The 19880-nt window shown below is 45.7% G+C and overlaps 2 long non-coding RNA genes across 3 annotated transcripts; both read right to left on the bottom strand.

The window, feature by feature from the left end:
• Positions 1 to 383: 383 nt before the first annotated feature.
• Positions 384 to 8505, bottom strand: LOC123647840. Of its 2 annotated transcripts, none has more exons than XR_006738384.1 (3): positions 8494 to 8505; positions 1982 to 2014; positions 384 to 1223 (listed from the first exon to the last, which is right to left on the bottom strand). It is a non-coding gene; the product is annotated as an uncharacterized LOC123647840 (long non-coding RNA). The 2 variants fall into 2 exon arrangements; XR_006738381.1 differs by lacking the exon at positions 8494 to 8505 and adding an exon at positions 2568 to 2661.
• Positions 8506 to 8640: 135 nt separating this feature from the next.
• Positions 8641 to 16259, bottom strand: LOC123647829. Its single transcript, XR_006738372.1, has 3 exons — positions 15636 to 16259; positions 14303 to 14422; positions 8641 to 8658 (listed from the first exon to the last, which is right to left on the bottom strand). It is a non-coding gene; the product is annotated as an uncharacterized LOC123647829 (long non-coding RNA).
• Positions 16260 to 19880: the final 3621 nt, after the last annotated feature.

Here is a 19880-nt window from a genome sequence, read left to right as displayed (position 1 = left end):
GGTGGTGCATGCCTGTAGTCCCAGCTACTCGGGAGGCTGAGGCTGAAGGATTGCTTGAGCCCAGGAGTGTGAGATTGCTGTGAGCTAGGATGATGCCACGGTACTCTAGCCTGGGTAACAGAGCGAGACTCTGTCTCAAAAAAAAAAAAAAAAAAAGCCTCCCTCAGTTATAGTCAGCACATATTTTGAAACTTAGGAGAAAATTCTTTATTATGGTGGTGGTATACCCATGTTGCAGGGTCTGGATGGAATATACGTAAGACACTATTTTAAGTAGGTGTTATAGAATCATAGTTTTTGCCCTCACATCACATCCTGCTATAGAAATAACCTGTATGTCTTAAGTACGATTATTGATAGTACCTTTGTTATTAAGGTTTTTCTATAGCTACACAATTATCTTCATTTGCTCTCCTTGTCATTATTTGAAGGAGAGTTTTTAGGGCAGCTGAGTTGGGTTTTACTAGTGAGTTTGAAGTAGAGTTTTAAATGGCATTTAATGAAAATGAAAATAGAAGGAAGGAATGAGTTCAGAAAAGTTTTGCATGGCTACCACATTAAAATGGGATAAGGTGCATGGTGAGAAATGTCCTGTTTATTTTATGTCTACTCCCTGCAAACTGTCCCACAAGCAGCAGAAGCCTGTCTCCTGGCATCAGCAAAGACGGCTGCAGAAGCACTCCTGGGTGCTTATGCCCCACACTCCAAGTTTCTTGGTAGGAGATATGCTCAGAAGGGGCTTCCTATTAGAGGCAGAGGGTAATACTGGCCCCTTTGGAGGGCAGCCAAAAAAAAGGAAAGATTTTTCTCAGTAAACGTGGCTGAGAAGGTGAAGAAGGGGGTTAAGCTCTCCGTATTGTAGAATGATACCTGGCCCCCTTCTAAAGACACTTGAATCTTCCGGGGTCTGTCTGTTAAGGTGTCAGTGCAGGGGTAGGTGAGAGCCCGATTGCCCAGATGCCTTCTTCCAGCTTTAGTTTAAACCACTCTTTCTTATTCACAGATTTTTTGACCATGTTGAGCCCCCAGTAGCCACCAAAAGTCACCTCCACGTCCCGGTAGTGTCTGCCTGGTGAGAACCCCACAGTCCCCCAGCACACAGAAGGAGAAGCTCAGTGGGCTGGAAGGCTCAGACTGCTTCTTGCCTGTGTTTATCACGCTCAGCTCACTCTCCGCTTCTTGGAGGTAAGCACTGGTAGTTTCTGGGTCCAGGATCACATCATCTGAGACAGAAAACCAGAGGGAGTGTCGGAGGGCAGCTGAGGCCAGGAATGAGGCCAGTTTAGGAAAGCGGCTTTGAGTCAGGGGAAGGTTGTGGCTGGATGGACGCCCCTCCCCAGGTCTCCCAGGGAAAGGGACCCAGGCCTGTGCCCACTGGCTGTCAGAGGACTGCTTCTCTCAGGACAGGAAAAAACAACCCAAGTGTGGCTCAGTTGCCAGTGGACAGGCAGTCACATCACTGGAACCTCTTATTGGGCCTGGCAGCAGCAGGGCTGGGACTAGGGTGAGGTGGGCCAGGTGCCTGGAGCATGAAATCTAAGGTGGCACCCACTCTTGGGGTCGACAAGTGCCCCATTCCCAGAGTTCTAGCCTCTTCCCAGCACTGGGCTGCGAGCAGTCGGGGGCCGCCTTCTTTAGACTTAAGCTTCACTGCCATCCTGAGGATGCCGGCCAGCCTCGGCCTGACAGCTGGGCTACACTCAACGCCCACTTCCCCCTCCTCCCTCTCCACCATGAACGTCAATAACCTCACCTAGGTGCTTCCATAAGTGTTCTGAGACACTTTGGGACTATGAGGAATGCGAGAGATGGAGCCCTGCCTGGCGCCCTTTCTGCATATTCAGGGCAGCAGATTGCTGTCAAACCTGTCTCCAAGTCTCCAGGGTTTGCCAGACATTTTACCCCCACTGTCTTCCATAAGTAACACGGGCTGGTGCCCATTTAGACAGCTTCACTGGGCTTGTTACTCTGAACAGTTTACCTCCTGTTTCCTCTAGAGTTGTCAACAGGTTCTCTAGGGAGAAAAAAAGGAAAATGCTTAGAGCTCACAGCCAACAGGTGCTCTCCACATGTATCTTCCTTGAGAGCTGAAAACAAAAGCCAGGGCTGCTTCCCAGCTGCAGGTAGAAGCCTGGCCTCCCTCCCCCTGCTCCTAGATCCACAGGGACCACCCCAAGGGAAAACAGGAACCTTTGAACTCATGCAGGATCTGACTGAGTTGTTTACTCCTTGGAGAAAGTGTGGATTCTCTTGCCCAGTTTAGTTAACTTGGGGACTAATGGTTTACTTTTCACGTTCTCACCCCTTGGAATAAACAGCAGGTTTTGCAAATCAAGGATGAGCAGGCTTACTTCTTAGGCATAAGAGGGAGAAAGGCAAACTGAATACCCTACTCCCCGGAAGTGGCATCTGGAGGAGAAGAATGCATCCTGGGAATGAGCCCACTCCACATCTGCAGGGCCTGGGGCAAAAGAATGAACCGAGGCCTGCCTGCCATGTGTCTACATCGTAGAAAGGTACACACCAAGCCACCAAACTGCTTAATGAAATAAGTTGTAGCTTCCTACCTTGATACGTGTATCTTCATAATACCCCGAAGGTCAGTTTCAAATTTAGCATTCTTGGACTCCTCAGGGCTTCGCATGGGAGTCTGCCAAGGGCATGCTCACCCAGACCACAGAAGAGCACATTGCAGGCCCTGGAAGTGCGTGCAGAGCTGTCTAGGAAGGAAATTCTGGGACTGTTGTCTAGAAGAGGGGGCTGAGGCTTGGGCATGCACTGGGCACAGCACTTTGGCCTTGAGGGAGGGTGGCTGCTGGTGGAGAGCTGGGGAGGGGGCATTTTTAAAGCATGGAGCCTAGGAGAAGGATGCCTCTTGCCCAGGTACAAGGGCAGTACTGCCAGGAGTAAACGATTCCCTTCCAGGCCCTTCCTTTTCTCTGGAGACACGGTCTTCTCCAACTCCTTCCCCTCACATGTGTTCTGGACCACCAGGGAGGAAGCCAGTGGGGAGGCAGTGGGCCTAAGTTCAATGTCACATGGACACATGTCTACAAGAAATCCAGTGAACCATCTTCTTATTAGCTGGTCAGATGTGTTATCAGCTCCCAGGCTTCTGGCAACTGCTAATGACCAATGCATTGGGTTGGAGCCACTACCCCAGTGAAAAAAATGGCCATTCCCGGTGTCGGTGGGCTCCAGCCAAATGCCTGGTGGAATGGAGACCTGGGAAGGTTGTTAACCATGTCTGGGCCTGCCAGACTCTCTGTTTACCTTCAGACAGTTTCACTCTCTGGACGGGGAAGCACAAGCAAGACATCCTGAGACACCACTGCCCTTCCCCCTCCGCCCATCCCCCTCCCACACCTCTTTGAGATGCTCCTGATAGTCTGTGCAGGAAACAGAGGGCTCAGGTACTCTCTGCTGGCTAAGCTCTGTCCCACCCTGCATGAGACTTTCTGGCTTTTCCTAAATTATTCCACAGCCTCCTTAACAGAGTGGACCAGCATTCATCCTGTGCCTTTGTTTTATGCACAGTTTTATGACTGGAAATAACCTGCTTATCATAAATCCCTCCTGTGGGATTTACCGAGGTATCGTCTGTTCTATTTTGTTGGCTCCTTTACACATTTATTTAACTTCATCCATTACTCAGCAAGAACATTTCGTATTCTGTCTTAGTTACACAAGAAAGAAATATTGTCCAACAAACATGGCCCTAACTGTATTGACTACGATTTTCTTAATTTAAAAGGTAGGTTTCTCCCCCTTGGTAGTTCTCTAGCTTTCAAACGTGTTTTCTCTATAATGTGCTAGGAATGGCTCATAAGAGGGGCATGTTTGAGCCTGTGGGCTTCCAAGGGTGTACAATGCTTAGTAAACTGAGGTTTATTATTGTACCTTGTTTTACAAACTATCTTCTTTGCAAGGGAGGGACAAAAGTACATTCTACCTTTTGTTTTCTCAATCCCTAATGTCTAGTTTGGCCCCTGACTTCTGTATCCGTCTTTAACCTCATGGAATTGAGGGGAACTTTCAACTTTCAACCTCTCTCCTGGCTTTTTGTGTTTGTGTGTGTGTGTGCACGTACATGAAATGTACATAAAATATAATTTACTATTTTAACCATTTTAAGTGTATGATTCAATGGCTTTAAGTACACTCCCAATGTTGTGTGACCATCACCACTATTTCCAGAAATTTTCATCACCCCAAAGAGAAACTGCACCCATTAAGCAATAACTCCCCATCTCTTGGCATTCTGATAGTTTGTGCAGGGTTTAAGTGAATGTACTTTAGAAACAAGGAAACGGAGTTGAAATGTTGGCTCTGCCCCTTTGCTAGCTCTGGGACCTTGAACAATTTACCTGATCTCTTTAAGCCTTGGTTTACTCATCTGCAAAATGGAGCTAATAAGAATTAGAATAACAGCCTTCAGAGGGTTGTTCTGTGCACATGATATCACACACAAATTGTAGTGCCTGTAGGAAGACAAATATTGTATATTCTCACTCACATATGGGAGCTAAAAAAAATTGATCTCATGGAGGTAGTAAATAGAACAGTGGCTACCAGACTGGGCTTCCCCCAGTCTCCCAGCCACTGGCTCTAGCTGTGCTGCAGGTGTTACCATCCTAAGAGTGTGATGTCAAAAATAAATAGGGAGTCAGGTAATTAACACTGTCCCTTGGTTGGAACAGAATGGTTTTTTCCTTGTCCTCCAGAAATCGATGGCGTTTGTCAACCTTGCAGGCAACTTTCTGCCACTCAATTTCTGTTTCTAGAATACAGATAAGTGGTCACATGAAGACTAAAGCAATCACATGCATCTTTCCTTTCCACCATTGCCCACAGTTTGCTGCCCTGTAATTTCCTCTTCATTCCATTCTCATATATATCCACTGTATGAGAATTAAAGAAGAGAGACAAAGCGTAAACATACTTCAGAACTTTAAAGTGTATGTCGTGGAATGTGACTCCAAACTACGTTTTTGCAACTCCAAGGTTATCTCCAGCTATCTTACAGGATAACCTTAATAATAAACTTATCAGAACATTAATTTTAATTAATTTTGATTAAAAAACCCATGTATTTCTAAGAGAAGAATGGGATGTGCCATGAAGTCAGAACCATGCGTATGTGGGTGTGATTATAAAAAGTCTGGGAATAAGTGAGTTATTCTGTAAAGCATGTGAGTGTCTGCTTTGTGGTTTAGTTCTTTGGTCTGGTGTTGGGCTCTAGGGGAGTATATCTATCTCAAAACATGCAAATGGAAAGAGTTCAAGGAACATGACTAGTTCTGCTATATCTAGGCTCTTCTCGACAAGTATCATTTGGAGTGACTGGGGATGAAGAATGAAGAGGGAATGTAAAAGGCAGAAGGGAGGTGCCCAGGAGAGCTCAGCTGCTTGGACCAGGAGGGTGTGTGCTGAGAGAGAGTGGCAGATAGGGGACAAGTATTAATAAATATTCACCATCAAGAGCCTAAGTATCAGCTAATTATGGGAGCTGAAACCATCTGAACCATGGGTAGTAGCAACGCTTTTTAAAAATAGCCCAGAGGTAGTAAGATATAAAGCGATCAATTAGAAAACATTCAGACTTAATAACAGTTAAGGTAGAGCAACAGTATCCAATTTGTGTTTATGAGTAACTCTTTTTTCTCGTCTTCCTCTAAGCCAGGGATTGGCAAGCCACTGCCTGCTGGCAGAGTCCAGCCACCACCTGTTTTTGTTCGGCTCTTGAGCTAAGAATGATTTTACATTTTTAAATAGTTTTGGGGGAAAAAAAAAAAAAAACCAAAAGAAGACTATTTTATGACAAGCGAAAATGATATGAAATTCAAGTTTCAGAGTTCATGAATACAGTCTTTTTGGAACATAGCCACACTTATTCATTTATGTCCTGTCTATGAGGCGAGCAGTGTCACAGAAACCACATGGTCCTCAAAGCTTGAAATATTTACCATCTGGCCCTTATCGGAAAAAGTTAGCTGAACCCTGTTCTAAGGCGATGCTTTCAAAGTGGGTAGTAGCTGTGCCCTGAAAAAAAGGGTTCCATTGACAAATCAATTGGGAAATTCTCTTTTAAATAAAATCAAACCGGTTTCTTTAATAAACTAATGTGACATAGAAATCTACAAAAAAGCGAGCAGAGAAGGGAAGCAGAGTATTTGTTGTTTCCCAACACTATTGGTTGTGAAACCGTATTTTTTTCTTTTTTTTTTTTAATGGGCTCTTTTATGTGATTAATCTTCCAGGGAACATGACTTGTTGGTAAATGCTGCTGAAAAGTAATTGGCGATTTATGTATAAACAATGGGGAGAAAAAAAATCCTGCTACTGAAAACACTGTTAGTAGAATTTCACTCAGGGAAAAAAAATTGTTTTCTGTTTCACAAAACACTTCAGTGGGTCATTTGGTCATGAGAAGTTAGGTTCCAGGAACTTGATCTGGAAGATGGAAAATAGACACAAAGAGAAGATTAAGCAATTCTGCATAGTATGGTGAGGGTAATTTGGAGTTTGGCGCTAGTCTAGGAAGAAGGATTGAGAAATGAACAGGATTGGAAAAGAAGGAGATGAGAGGGCCTATGGGAGCTAGAGAAGAACCTGGTGGGGGAAGTTGGCCCGTGAGAAATTCCTGGGGCAGAGAGGGCTACAGAATATCAGCACAATGATGACCAGGTCGGGCTATATAATTTGTGCAGCCTGAGGCAAAATGAAAATGCAAATGTTCAAAATGTAATTTAAAAAATGCCATTTAGAGGTACTAAAATATGAAGCTCTTCCCTTTCAACTGCAGTTCTTCTCTTGATCTGTCATGCTGTTTTTAATTTGCTATTTAATGTCATGCCCCCTCAGGCATAGGGAAATCCACACAGATCTTAGCAGTCGTGAGGCATGAAGTGGGGAGTGGGGGGCTGCTCTGAGACTCAGAAGCACATACAGGTTCCCCCTTCCCCTCACAATAGCCACCTGCCCAGGAGCCTTGCCCAAGCCAGCAGTGGGGAAGTCAGAGCAGGCATCTACCCCTGGCATGTGTTAACCACCCCTACCCGTGGTGGACCTACGAAAGGCAGGGGTGGAGGGTTGACTATTGAGTGAGGGTGGGGAGGGGACTGGGGCACTAGGCAGGGTTGGGAGGTGGCGGGGTGGGCACTGGGAACAGCTGAAAACTTGGCCCGGGAAGGCAGGGAGTTGGCTGGAGGCAGCACTGAGCATGAGTCCAGGCTCCAAGTCCCTGATACATTCTCTACCCACTACAAAACACAAATTCAAAGATAAAATTATTAAGAATGTCAAGACAGTGACCACAGAGCGTGAAAGCCCACTGGTTGCACACCTATGAAGTCAGCCCTGATGATATCTAATCACTTTTGCTTTTTTTAAAAAAGAATAAACTGTCTTCACACCTTTATTTCCACACCATAGGTAAAAAGCTGTTGCACGAATAGCCTCATGCTGGGGCAGCTGTTGCCTTGGGAAATTCAAAGCAAAAGGGAGTGATTTTCTTGTTTGGGTCAATAGCAGCTGAAGAAACAACACAGTAGTAAGGAGGCAAGGCTAGAAGGAGATTCAAGTTCCGAATAAACAAGAAATTGGATCAGAGGTCACTGTGAGAACACAATCCCATTGGGAACATGCAGGCATTTTAGATTTCTAACCATGCAAGTGACCAGAGCCAGCTGGAGGACTTGGGGACAGCCAGATGGCCAACACTTGGGTTTCTCATAGTATGACTTATGCTTTATGGGAACATGTTAAAAATATGTGAAAGTCATCTGTGGATAGTTAGTAGTCTATTTTTACTGGGTGCATTTCTCTATGCCAGAAAGTAAACCTAACTGTGGTCTTGTGCTCCCGTACTTGTCACTCTTAATCACTGCTGGGAGCAATGAGCAGAGAGGGATGGTAAGAGATCTTAGCTTGTGTTCTGCTTCCTATTTCATGTCCCAGCTCCCCTATGACTTGGGGAGAAGCTGGCCCTATACCAAGTGGCATTCTCACCAATTAGAGAATATATAATCCACCTTGTACAGAAAAAATTCCAGGACAAGAGGGAGTAGAACTGCTTATGCCCAGCCAACCTGGCTTTGATCAGAATAGAGTGATAGGGAACATGGGGAAAGAGACAGTGGCCATGCCTAGCTTAGCTGCCCAGGTCAAAGGCATTGAATAAATAGGGAATAAATGAATGATATAAGCCACTGTTACTGAATATTTTCAAAGTGTCAGACATTCTGCCAAGTGATTCTCATGCATTAATTTCACTTAATTGCCACATTGACCCTACCAGGTAAATTATCACCTATTTTACAGATGAGAAAACTGAGACCTAGAGAAGTTATGCTTGTACATGGTCATGCAGCCAGTAAGTGGCAAAGGCAGGACTCAAACCTAGGTCTGTCTGATTGTAAAGGCAACCTCTTCAGTCATGTCTGAGTAAATGAGCTTACGCTGGCCTTTGCCAAGAGATGAAACTCTTCTTACCCTTAAATATCCATATGCAGAAGGTCCTGAAGCTACTTAGAAATTGTGTTAGCTGGATGTGGTGGTGCACATCTGTAGTCCCAGCTACTCAGGAGGTTGAGGCAAGAGGATCGCTTGAGCCCAGGAGTTTGAGACCAGCCTGGACAATATAGCAAGACCTTGTCTCTAAAAAAAAAGAGAAAAGAAATTTTGTTAATAATAGTAACCTAAGTTACTTTTTCAAACACCAGATGTAAAATAGAGTCAATGGAAGGGATTGGTGGCATTGGAATCTAAATATTATTCCTTTGATTTGAAGTGTTTTACATCAAAGATTGACAATTGATATCATGTTTCTTACACCTCATTTTATCCTCAATGTCTTACAAATCGCACTCCAAAAATGCTAAACAATGTAAAGCCTACAGAAGAACCTTAAGATTGCCACTCATCTTGAAACTTTTAGTAGCTAACATGATAAAGAGCTGTTTTGGGACATACAAAAACTTATAAAGAAAAATTTGGCTGTACCTTGTTATTAAGAGTTGATGTATGATTTAAAATAGTGTTTAAATAAAAGTGGTTTGTAATAGAAGAGTAAATATTTTTAAGAAGTTATCTAGTTCACCCTCTTCGTTATATAGAAAAGGAATAGCTCCAGAGAGGACAAATGACCCATCAAACTCTCCTACCCAAGTCACAGTAACTGGCCTCACCTCCTACTTCACTGAGATTAGAGAAGTCATTTCAGCTTCAGTCTAGGAACTGGGACCTGTCCAGTCCTTCATGCTCCAGGTGCACCTGTCACCAGGTTCTATCATCTAAATATCTCTCAAATCTGTCCCTTTCTTCTCTTTCCTCCTGAGGCTGCCTGGTTTTAGGTACTCCGGGTTTCTCATTTGGACTATCAAGGTAATCCCCTATGCTCCAATGCACCCTCCACACTTGGGTAGTATTTCTGAAATGAAAATGTGGTATCACCTCTTCTCTGCTTAAAGATCCTCAGAGGCTCCTGAGAGTCGTGAACAACATGCCCAGTAAAACTTTCTGTGATGATGGAAACGTGCAATATGGTAGCCACCACCCACATGGCTACTGGGCATCTGGAATGTGGTTATATAAATGTGACTGTGGAACTGAGTTTTTAAATTTACTTAATTTTAATTAACTTGAATACCAACATATGGCTAACAGCTCCTACACTGGACAGGACAGGTCTGGGATAACCTGCAAATTACTTAGCACAGCCCACAAAGCCCTGCATCGTTGTGCCCCATTTCCCCTTCCCAACCTCCTTTTCTATAGCTCACCCCTCCACACCCTGAGCTCCAAATGAATTGCTGGCTTTTTCCTGTACACACATTGTCTTGGTCTGGTTTGCATTACCATAGAGGAATTTCTGAGACTGGGCAATTTTTAAAGAAAAAAGGTTTATTTGCCTCATGTTTCTGCTGGCTAGGAGATTGGGCATCTGGTGAAAGCCTCAGGCTGCTTCCACTCATGGTGGAAGGTCAAGGGGAGCTGGCGTGTACGGAGATCACCTGGTGAAAGAGGAAGCAAGGGAGGGGGTGGGGCGGGGAGGTGCCAGGCTCTTCTTAACAACCAGCTCTCACCTCCCCCTAGGGAGGGCATGAATCTATTTATGAGGGATCCACCCCCATGACCCAAACACTCCCATTAGGCCCCACCTCCAACCCTGGGGATCAAATTGCAGCATGAGATTTGGAACTATAAACTGTAAGACACACAATGTTCTTTCATGCTGTTGCTTCTCCTGGAATGCCCTGTGCTGCTTTACATGCCTGACAAGGTTTCTACTCAGCTTGCAAGACTCAGCTCAACCACCTTTTCCTTGGTGAGACCTTCCTGTACAACATCGGGACGAGTTCACAGTCCTCCTCTGGGCTCCCACCCGGGCTATGACACAACTCTGGGGGGCACCATTTACACTGGGGTCCATGTGATTGGCACCTTCTAGATTTATGCAGTACATAGTGTATGCAGCCCTTATGGTGGTTAAGGCCCTCACTTGTTTCATATGTGTTGCTATTTTGATATGATACTTTTATTCAGCTCATTCATTCATTCACGAGGCACTGGGTTTAGCTTACATATTACTGTAGTCATTTGTTTCTCTGTCTTACTTCTATGCCACTCTGTGAGCCCTGCAGGCAGTAACTTTGTCTCCCTAAAACCTGGCTTAGTGCCTGGCACATAGTAGAAACTCAATAAATATCTGTCAAAGCAGGAGTTGGCAAACTATGGCCTGCAGGCCAAATCTAGGCTACCATCAGCTTTTGTACAGCCCATGAGCTAAGAAGAATTATTACATTTGTAAAGAGTTAGGGAAAAATCAGAAGAATAGTTTTGTGACATATGAAAATTATGCAAAATTCAAACTTCAGTGTCCATACACAAAGTTTCATTGGAACACAAACATGTCACTCATGTAAGTATCATCTGTAGCTGCTTTTGCCCTTTAACCGCAGAGTTAAGAAGTTGTAACAGAGACTGTGTGGCCCATGAAGCCAAAAATATTTACTATCTGGCCCTTTAAAGAAAAAGTTTGCTGACCCCCCATGTTAAAGGAATACATGAACAGATTCCCTCCCCCTCAGAGATCAGCTCCTCCTCCTCCTGTCCCTCCCTCCTGGCCACCTGCTTCAGAGGAAGACACGGCCCTGGTCCTTGCCAAGCCCCACATTATTTTTTTTATTTTTATTTTTTTTGAGACAGAGTCTTGCTCTGTTGCCTGGCTAAAGTGAGTGCCATGGCATCAGCCTAGCTCACAGCAACCTCAAACTCCTGGGCTTAAGTGATCCTCCTGCCTCAGCCTCCCGAGTAGCTGGGACTACAGGCACGCACCACCATGCCCAGCTAATTTTTTCTATATATATTTTTAGTTGGCCAGATAATTTCTTTCTATTTTTCAGTAGAGACACGGTCTCGCTCTTGCTCAGGCTGGTCTTGAACTCCTGACCTCGAGCGATCCACCTGCCTCGGCCTCCCAGAGTGCTAGGATTACAGGCGTGAGCCACCGCGCCCGGCCCAAGCCCTACATTATAGATCCTCACTCCTGGCCTCCTCTGGGACCTTGACCTATCAGTTGCACTGCTGTCTCATCTACTCAAGGTACTCTTGCCTCAAGCCCTGTGCTCCAGAGATATCAGGTGGCTCGAGGTTCCCCCCAAGCCATGTATTTGCTGCCTGTCCTTGATAATCCCAGTATGCAAGATTCCTTTTCCCTCCTCCCAGTTTCTAAATGCTCCCGTAACCCTCAACACCTATACTTCTGCCTGGGGTTCTTCTAGGGCCCAGAGCAGATAAACCAAAACCTGGAAGTCTTCCTCAATCCCTCCCTCTCTTAGATTTAGTCATTTGCTCTCCGCAAGAGTGTTCAGATTCTTCATATAGTTAGTCTAGTAAAAACCACATTATATCCCAGTGAATGGTGTGTGTCTAACTCCTTCTCTACATTTCATTAACTAACTCATGCATTTTACAAATATTTGCTGAGTGCCAGTATGTGCCAGGCACCGTGCTAGGTGCTGGAGTGTGTCAGTGACTGAGTCAGATGTGCTCCTTGCTTTATCTAGCCGGGCAGATAGTTAAACATGGCAATGCATGTGTCACTATAAATTGTGGTAAGTGTTATGGAGAAAAGAACAGGGGGTTATGAGGAGAATTATCTGGCTTATAAGAGACTTTCAGAACTCTTTGCTCAATTGGTGTTGAATAGAAAGGGATGGGCCTGAAGAGATGGCAGGGTCAAACCTCTCTCCTTTCAAATGAGGAACTGAGGCTTAGCGAGGCTTAGTGATCGTGTGTGGCTTGCCTAAAGTCACACAGCTTCTAGAGTTTTGTTTTTGTTTTTTTTTTAAACAGAGTCTTGCTCTGTTGCCTGAACTAGAGTTCCGTGGCATCAGCCTAGCTCACTGCAACCTCACACTCCTGGGCTCAAGGAATCCTCTTGCCTCAGCCTCCCTAGTAGCTGGGACTGTAAGCAAGTGCCACCATGCCCCACTAATTTTTTCTATTTTCATTTGCGAGAATGAATTTCTATTTTCAAGAGCAAGACCAGGTCTCGCTCTTGCTCAGGCTGGTCTTGAACTCCTGAGCTCAAGCGATCCCCCTGCCTCAGCATCCCAGAGTGATGAGATTGCAGGCATGAGCCACCACACCCAGCCAGCTTTTAGCGATTAATAGTACAATTCAATCGAATTCAGTTAATTGAATTCAGTTGGCTGACATCCAAGTCTGATTGTCTTTATGTTACACCATTCACCTTATTTTCCAACAAATATTCTCAATAGTCATCAAGTGCCTACATGAGAACTTTATATGCATGTTTTAGTAACTCACCTAAATTTGATATCAATGAATCAGGCATATTAAATAATTGAAAGAAGGCCCAAATGACCATGACGATAATAATGTCTAAGGACTTCAAATTATTTGCCAAGCAACTCTGTATTCCTGCAGGCTTTTTTCCCACCCACATGCCCTTAGCCTTTTCAGAGGGATATATCTGCTGTAGTGTTTTCCAGACATGGTGCTGGAGAGCAGAAGCACAGCAAACTCATTTGCCACCCTGCCTGGACCCCACATGGCTGGAGATGCCCGTCCCTGTCGGGAGGTTCTCTGTAGGAAGGAGAAGGCTGACTTGTGCCAACAGTTCAATTGGAGTCTGGTGGAAGTGGGCTGATCAGCAGCTGATGTTGAGAAGTGCTTGGATCAACACAACTAAAAGTGGTTTTGGGGCAATACCAGGTGAGCAGACGGTGGAGTTTGAGGCCACAAAGAAGCAAGGACTTGCTCCACTTTAACACATCTGTATCACTTTGTGCTCACTTATGTTGGCAGTGTGCAGGGTGGTGCTACGTGGGTTCTGGGGCCTGGGATTGAATTCTGGCCCCCCCATCTCCAAGGTGGGTGACTTTCGTAAGTCATTTAGCCTCTGTGGGTCTCAGTTTTCTCAGATGCCCAGGGGAAATACTGAGGGGCCCTGTCTCCCAGGGCTATTGTGAGGGTTAAATGAGTTCATCCGTGTAAATAGACTAGCACCCAGCACAGGTGAGGGCCAGTGACAAGAGCAAATCTGTACAAAATGCTTGCTCTGCCTCAGGCTCTGCCCTAAACCCCCGTATTAATATATATTTAATCCTCACGAACCACCCCCCAACAACCATGTACCATTCTCATTTTACTGGATGAGGAAACTAAGGCACAGAGAGGTTAACTGGCTTGTGCAGTCACAGCTAGTATCAGAGCTGGGATTTGAACCTAGATAGACTGACTCCAGCACCAGCATCCATAAGCCTGACACTAAACAGCCTCTCATTAAGGATGAGCTATTATTACATTTTTATTTGTGTCTTTTTACATTTATTCTTCCTTCCTCTTCCTTTCAATTGCCAATTTCTTCTGTTTGGGTAGTCCACGATGACCGTATTATCCAAGCCAAAAATTTGAGATATATGTCCAGAGAAAGCATTTTGTGCTACAGAAGGTAAGAGGTTTAGTGGAAAGAGGGAATTTTGAAGGTGTCATTTAGATACTGCAAAGCTGAGATTTCTAAAACATTTGTGATAGCTTAAGGGGACAGAAGGATAAAATATTTGAAATCGATATTGTCCTGGAAAAGCCAGGATAGTAGATGAAGATATTATTTTCTTTGCCCTTTAAGTCCTTTTCCAAATAGACCCAGTATAAAACTGAGGACCTGAGTGCAGACAGACCTCAATAAACAGGAGCAAGGCAGACTCTTATGGGGACAAGACACTGCCTGCCCCTCCTCCCATGCGGGAGTCAGGCCCCGCCCCCAGCACACCTGTTGGGAATTATCAGCACGTTCATCCCACCACGAGAGCCTGGCTTTTCATTTCCCCTTCCTCCATGAATTTCACAGCAAACTCTTCCTCTTCATGATGTTCAAATGATTCTCAAGCTCCTGGAAACAAACAACCCAAAGATAACTTTGAAAGGATTTTGATTCTTCAACGATTTTTCTTTAAAAATTGCTATAAACCAGGATTCTGGGCATAATCCTGAACTTTACTTTTAGTAGTTATCTGAGAGGGGGGCAGGTGGCATGGGACATTCTAGGACATTGTTAGAAATGGAGGGAGAAGAAACAGACATCACTGGTTGTCTGTGGAGAGGAGAATTCCAGACTGGGAGACAGGATGAGAGGGAGATGGTGTAGTGTCTGTGCCTTTTGAATTTTGGCCTATGTGAATATGTTACCCATTCTAAAATAAACAGATAAAATTAAGAAGCAAAGGCAGTGTTTGAGGCTGCATCCCTCTTCTCCCGCAAGCTGGGGAAGTGGTGAGAGCCACTGTGTTGGCAGGATAGTCCTCCCAGGTAGGTTGTGGGGGGAGGCAGCTGTGACAAAAAGTCTGATGAACAGAAAAGTGAGCTAACGTCTCTTCAACATCTTTTCATTTGATTGCACTAGGAACAGAAAGCTGCTTACGGTTGAAGTGGAGCATTTATTTCTGCTTTGGATTACGTGTAGTATAGCAGTCACTCGTACTTCACTGTGCAAATAACTTCATGATTTAAATCTAACATAAATGGAGTTACAGAAAAAGTAGCTGACCATGGGAACATTGACGATGCTGCCATTTGGGAGACTAGATATGCAATCAGAGAAACTTAGCATTTCTGTGTGCCAGGCACCGTGCAAAGTGCTTTGTAAACATTACCTAACTTAATCCTTACAACTACCCCAAGAGGTAGGAACCACTGCCATCATTTTATAGATAAGGAAACGGCGCTTTAGTGAGGTTAAGACATTTCATCCAAGGTGGCTCCGAGGGGAGCAGGCAGAGCACATATTTGAATCCAGGTGTGACTAATTCCAGATTCTTGGTTCTTAACCACTAGGACACTTGAACAAAGGATTTTCTCCTGTAAAGCATTTAACAATAACTCTGCTAGCATGGTGGGCAGCTGTGTGGTGGCCTATGCTGGGAAAATATTCCACTCCACTAAATCTAGTCATTGCCTGTCTATTTCCCTCCCCTCCCCTCCCTCCCCTCTGCCTGTCTTCTCGGTCCTTCTCCCCCAGCCCTGTGCAGGCCCTGCGAATGGGATCCTTACTCTGTGCAGCTGGCTGGGCAAGCCCTGCAGAGCGCTGGCCTCCTGCTCCTGCTCACCTGCAGCTTCGTGTCCTCCAGGTGCTTCTGACAGTCCTCATGGTGCAAGGACCGTGCCTCTTCTGCAGCAGCCAGGCGATGTCCACTGCGTGTCTCAGCTGCCGGCTGGGTTTGTGGCTCTTGGCTCAGAGGCTCCGGTGGCACTGGGGCAGCAGAGGCAGGCCCAGCAGAAGTTGCAGCCACACTCTGTGATTCCTGGGTCTGTTGAAGGCAGATGCGGCAGGTGGCCTTCTCCGTGAGGTGGGCCAGCAGAACAGCAGCAGCTGTGGCTTCGGAAGCCGGAAGAGCAGGAGAGTTGGGCTTTACTTCGGTCTCCACACCCTCATCATCATCATCTCCACGGAGCTGCAAGTGTTGGCTGTGGCCTCCCGGACCAGCTCCCACAAGTACTTGGAGGCTTTTGGCTTCAGTTTCCTTTCAGTTTCATAATCAGAAGGCTGCTTCTCTCAGTGCTGCAACTTTCCCATTCTGCAGGCCCGCAGGGTGCTCTGCAACCCGGGAAGGAGACTGCTCCCGGCAGGACACCAGCCGAGCCTGGGCCACAGCCAAGGAATCCCGTGTGTCAGATCAGGACCTTTGAAAAGTGCTTTGCATTACTGCTGTGCTGGCCCGGAAAGACGTGGACCCAGGATCAGTGTGGCGGCTGCTTCCCCCAGGGATCTGGATACTCCCAGGGCTGTTGGGAGAGGCCGGAAGTCTGGTTTCCTAAGGGTCAGGAAGGACTCTAAGAAGCTGGCAGGGCAACATTGTCTGAGTCACATTTCTGGAGAATTTGGGAGGAGAAGTGCTTTTCTTTCTTCATGGAAAGTTAGTCTCTCTCTTTCTCTTGTTGTGTTCCAGGATCTGCGAACATGGCAGTGAGCAATACAGACAGATAAATATGCCTGTTTCTTTTAAAAAATTTGTTTTTATTTTTTGTAGAAACAGGGTCTCATTATGTTGCCCAGGCTGGTCTCAAATTCCTGGCCTCAAGCAATCCTCCCACCTCCACTTCCCAAGTAGCTAGGACTATAGGCAAGAGCCATTATGTCCAGCTAATTTATTTTTTATGTTTTTTGGTCTCATGATGTTGCCCCCGTGGGTCTCAGACTCCTGGCCTCAAGTGATCCTCCTGCCTCAGCCTCCCAAAGGGCTGGGATTACAGGTGTGAGCTACTGCATCCAGCCCAATGATTATTTTTGTGGAATTTATATTTTAATGGGAGAGACTGGAAAATAAGCAAAATAAATATAAGAAAGCTGTGTATTATAAAAACTGCTATAGAGAAAAATAAAGCAGGGGACTGGAGAGGGAATGGTGGGGTGGGTGTGCTATTCGAGGGGAGGCCTCACTGGCAGGTGACAGCTGAGCCTCATGGAGACGAGAATCAGGGATGAAGAAGAGCTGGATGTCCTGGGTTTCTCATGGTAACAGATGAAGGACATAATTAAATTATCTGGACATCTCAAGGCTTGGCCCTCCTGCCTCAGCTTTGACTTCTGCCCTTGTGTGGCTGGTGCGATGGGGGCAGGATGGGTCCTGCTTTGAAGGAGGTTCTGGAGCCCTGGAGTAAATGTCAAATCCTGGCTGTTAGGCACTGACTTTGAAAGGGCTGTGGCACAAATGAAAGTTCACTGAAAAGAAGCATGTGACGGTTAATTTTATGTGTCAACTTGACTGGGCTAAGGAATGCCCAGACGGCTGGCCAAACATTCTGGGCGTGTCTGTGAGGGTGTTCCCAGAAGAGATTAGCATTTGAGTCAGCAGACTGGGTAAAGATAGCTCTCACCAGTGCAGAAGGCAGCATCCCATCTGCTGAGGGTGAAACTGCACAAAAAGGAGGAAGGGCAAATAGTCTCTCCCTGAGCTGGGACAGCCATCTTATCCCGCCCTTTCTCTCAGGCTGAGCTGTGCTTCTGGGCAGCTGACCCTGAGGTCTTCACCCCGCTCTTAACCACGACTCTCCATCAGGTCTTCCATCTAGGTGAGGGTATTGGACCATTTCCAGCTCTCAGACTGAATTACACCACCAGCCTTCCTGGCTGTCCAGCTTGCAACTGGCAGATTATGGGACTTCTCTGCCTCCATAACTGCGTGAGCCAATTCCCATAATACATCTCCTTTCATGTGTGTTTAGATAGATAGATAGATAGATATCTTTCACTGGTGTTGTTTCTCAGGAGAACCTTGACTAATCCAAGGCAGTTGCCACATGGATGGGAGGGCAGTTAGTTAGGACCACACTTGCTGAGCCAGTTGGATCATTGTACCACTGCAGCTGTGCTTGAGAACCGAGCTGAGTGGCCCCTTTACCCCTCCTCACCACCCCTGAGCACTTACTCTGCCCAGGCACCTGCAAAGCCTTCTAGTACATACGACCTCTTGGCATACCCACAGCCCCTGCTTCAGGCTCAGCCACTTGCCTGAGACCAAACTTCCTGGGAATGACAGAGCCAGGATTCAAGCCCAGGTCAGCCTAAGTCCAAAGCTCAGGTTTCTACTGTGTCCACTAGATGACCTCTCATACCCAGTGAGGGACTCTGGAGAAATATGACAGGTCCTGTCCATGGGGTAAACATTCTCTTTGGAGGCAGAAGTCACTGAAACATCTTATGCAGCATAGAGGACTGATGGACTTTGTGTCCTCCTTTGCTCCCTGCACTTATGTGTGTCTGAAGAGAAGCAGGGTCAAACAGCAGCGGCAGGAAGCTGCTGGGCTCGTACCAGGCATTTAAGGGAAGAGCGCCTGCCCTCACTGTTGCCGTGGGCTACCCCGAAACATCTGGACTCCCAATACTTAGCCACAAACTCCTCTAGTATATGCAGCCACTCAAGTGACATTTGGGACTTCATTGTTAGGACACATTCTCCTAACTACGTATTATACTTTAAGTCACGTGAGTGTCTGGTGCCGCCCCCCCCCCCCCCCCACCACAAAGGGTTCAGAGCCCTGCAGTTTGACCCCTTCCCCAGGTCGGACTGGGATATTGCAGAAGTCAGGGTTCAGGTGGATTCAGGCAGGAGGGGCCAGATGTGGCAGAGGAGAAGAGACACAGGCACTTTCTGACAGCCAAAAAACCCCTGCTTTAGGGCAGAAACAAGGGATAATCTGGTAACATTGATGAAAAGATGGCATTTTGTCAGATACTTAAAGAACCCCGCAGAACACATTTGCATTTATGTTCTACATCGGTACCTCTGGTGATTCACGGACTAGCCACAGAAACATGTGAGGTTTTCACACAGCAAATTCAGTTCCACATTTAAAAGAGCCTAAAAATGAGCATTTTAACAATAGCAGCTGCAGCGATATGCTTTGCTAAGTGAAAAACTTCCCGATTTTAATTTAAAAGGTTATTTTATAAATTAGGATAAGCAGACAAGGTGATCCACATGGGAAAATTGTCTTTCCAAAATGGCTTGCAGAGCAAAAAGTGTGAAGGCCTCTATCGGGAAGAACAGGTTATATTTCCAAGGTCTCCTTATTTGGGGACCTAGGAGGATACTCTAAGGCTTGTTTTCAACTGTTTCTGAGTGGGAGGCTAACTCCGCCATCTTGCTGACTGCAGGGACGAGAGAAACGCTGTTGTCAGGTCTGCAGGTTGTCTGGAGGGACTCATTGTCCCTTAGTGAGGGGAGAGACCACCACCCTTGAGTCATAAGTATCCTCATTCTTTCTTTTCTTTTTTTTCTTTTTGACACAGTGTCTTACTACTCTGTTGCCCTGGGTAGAGTGCAGTGGCATCATCATAACTCACTGCAACCTCAAACTCCTGGGCTCAAGGGATCCTCCTGAGTCAGCTTCCCGAGTAGCTGGGACTACAGGTACACATCACCACACCCAGCTAATTTTTTTTATATTTTTGGTAGAGACAGGGTCTTGCTCTTGCCCAGGCTGGTCTCAAACTCCTGATCTCAAGCAATCTTCCCGCCTTGGCCTCCCAAAGTGCTAGGATTACAGGTATGATCAACCACACCTGGCCCTCATTCCTTCTTTTAACAAAGATATATTTATATACACATAGGAAAAAATACCCGGAGTAAACATACCAGATGTGGATGGTTAACTCTGGGTGATTTTTATTTATTTTTTTAATGCTCAAATGTATTTTTCAAAATCTCCACAAAGAACACATATTCCTTTTAATAAGGAGGAAAAAAACAATTATAAAGACCTCTCTCAAAGAAAAAGAACAAACATTTATATGACACTCTGATTTATAAAGTTCTTTTCACTTACATTCTAATTTAATACTCTCAACAGTG

The sequence above is a fragment of the Lemur catta genome, chromosome 1, assembly GCF_020740605.2.
Source record: "Lemur catta isolate mLemCat1 chromosome 1, mLemCat1.pri, whole genome shotgun sequence".
NCBI lineage: Eukaryota > Metazoa > Chordata > Mammalia > Primates > Lemuridae > Lemur > Lemur catta.
The sequence above is the reverse complement of the archived record's forward strand: the minus strand, read 5'-3'. Positions and strand labels throughout refer to the sequence as shown.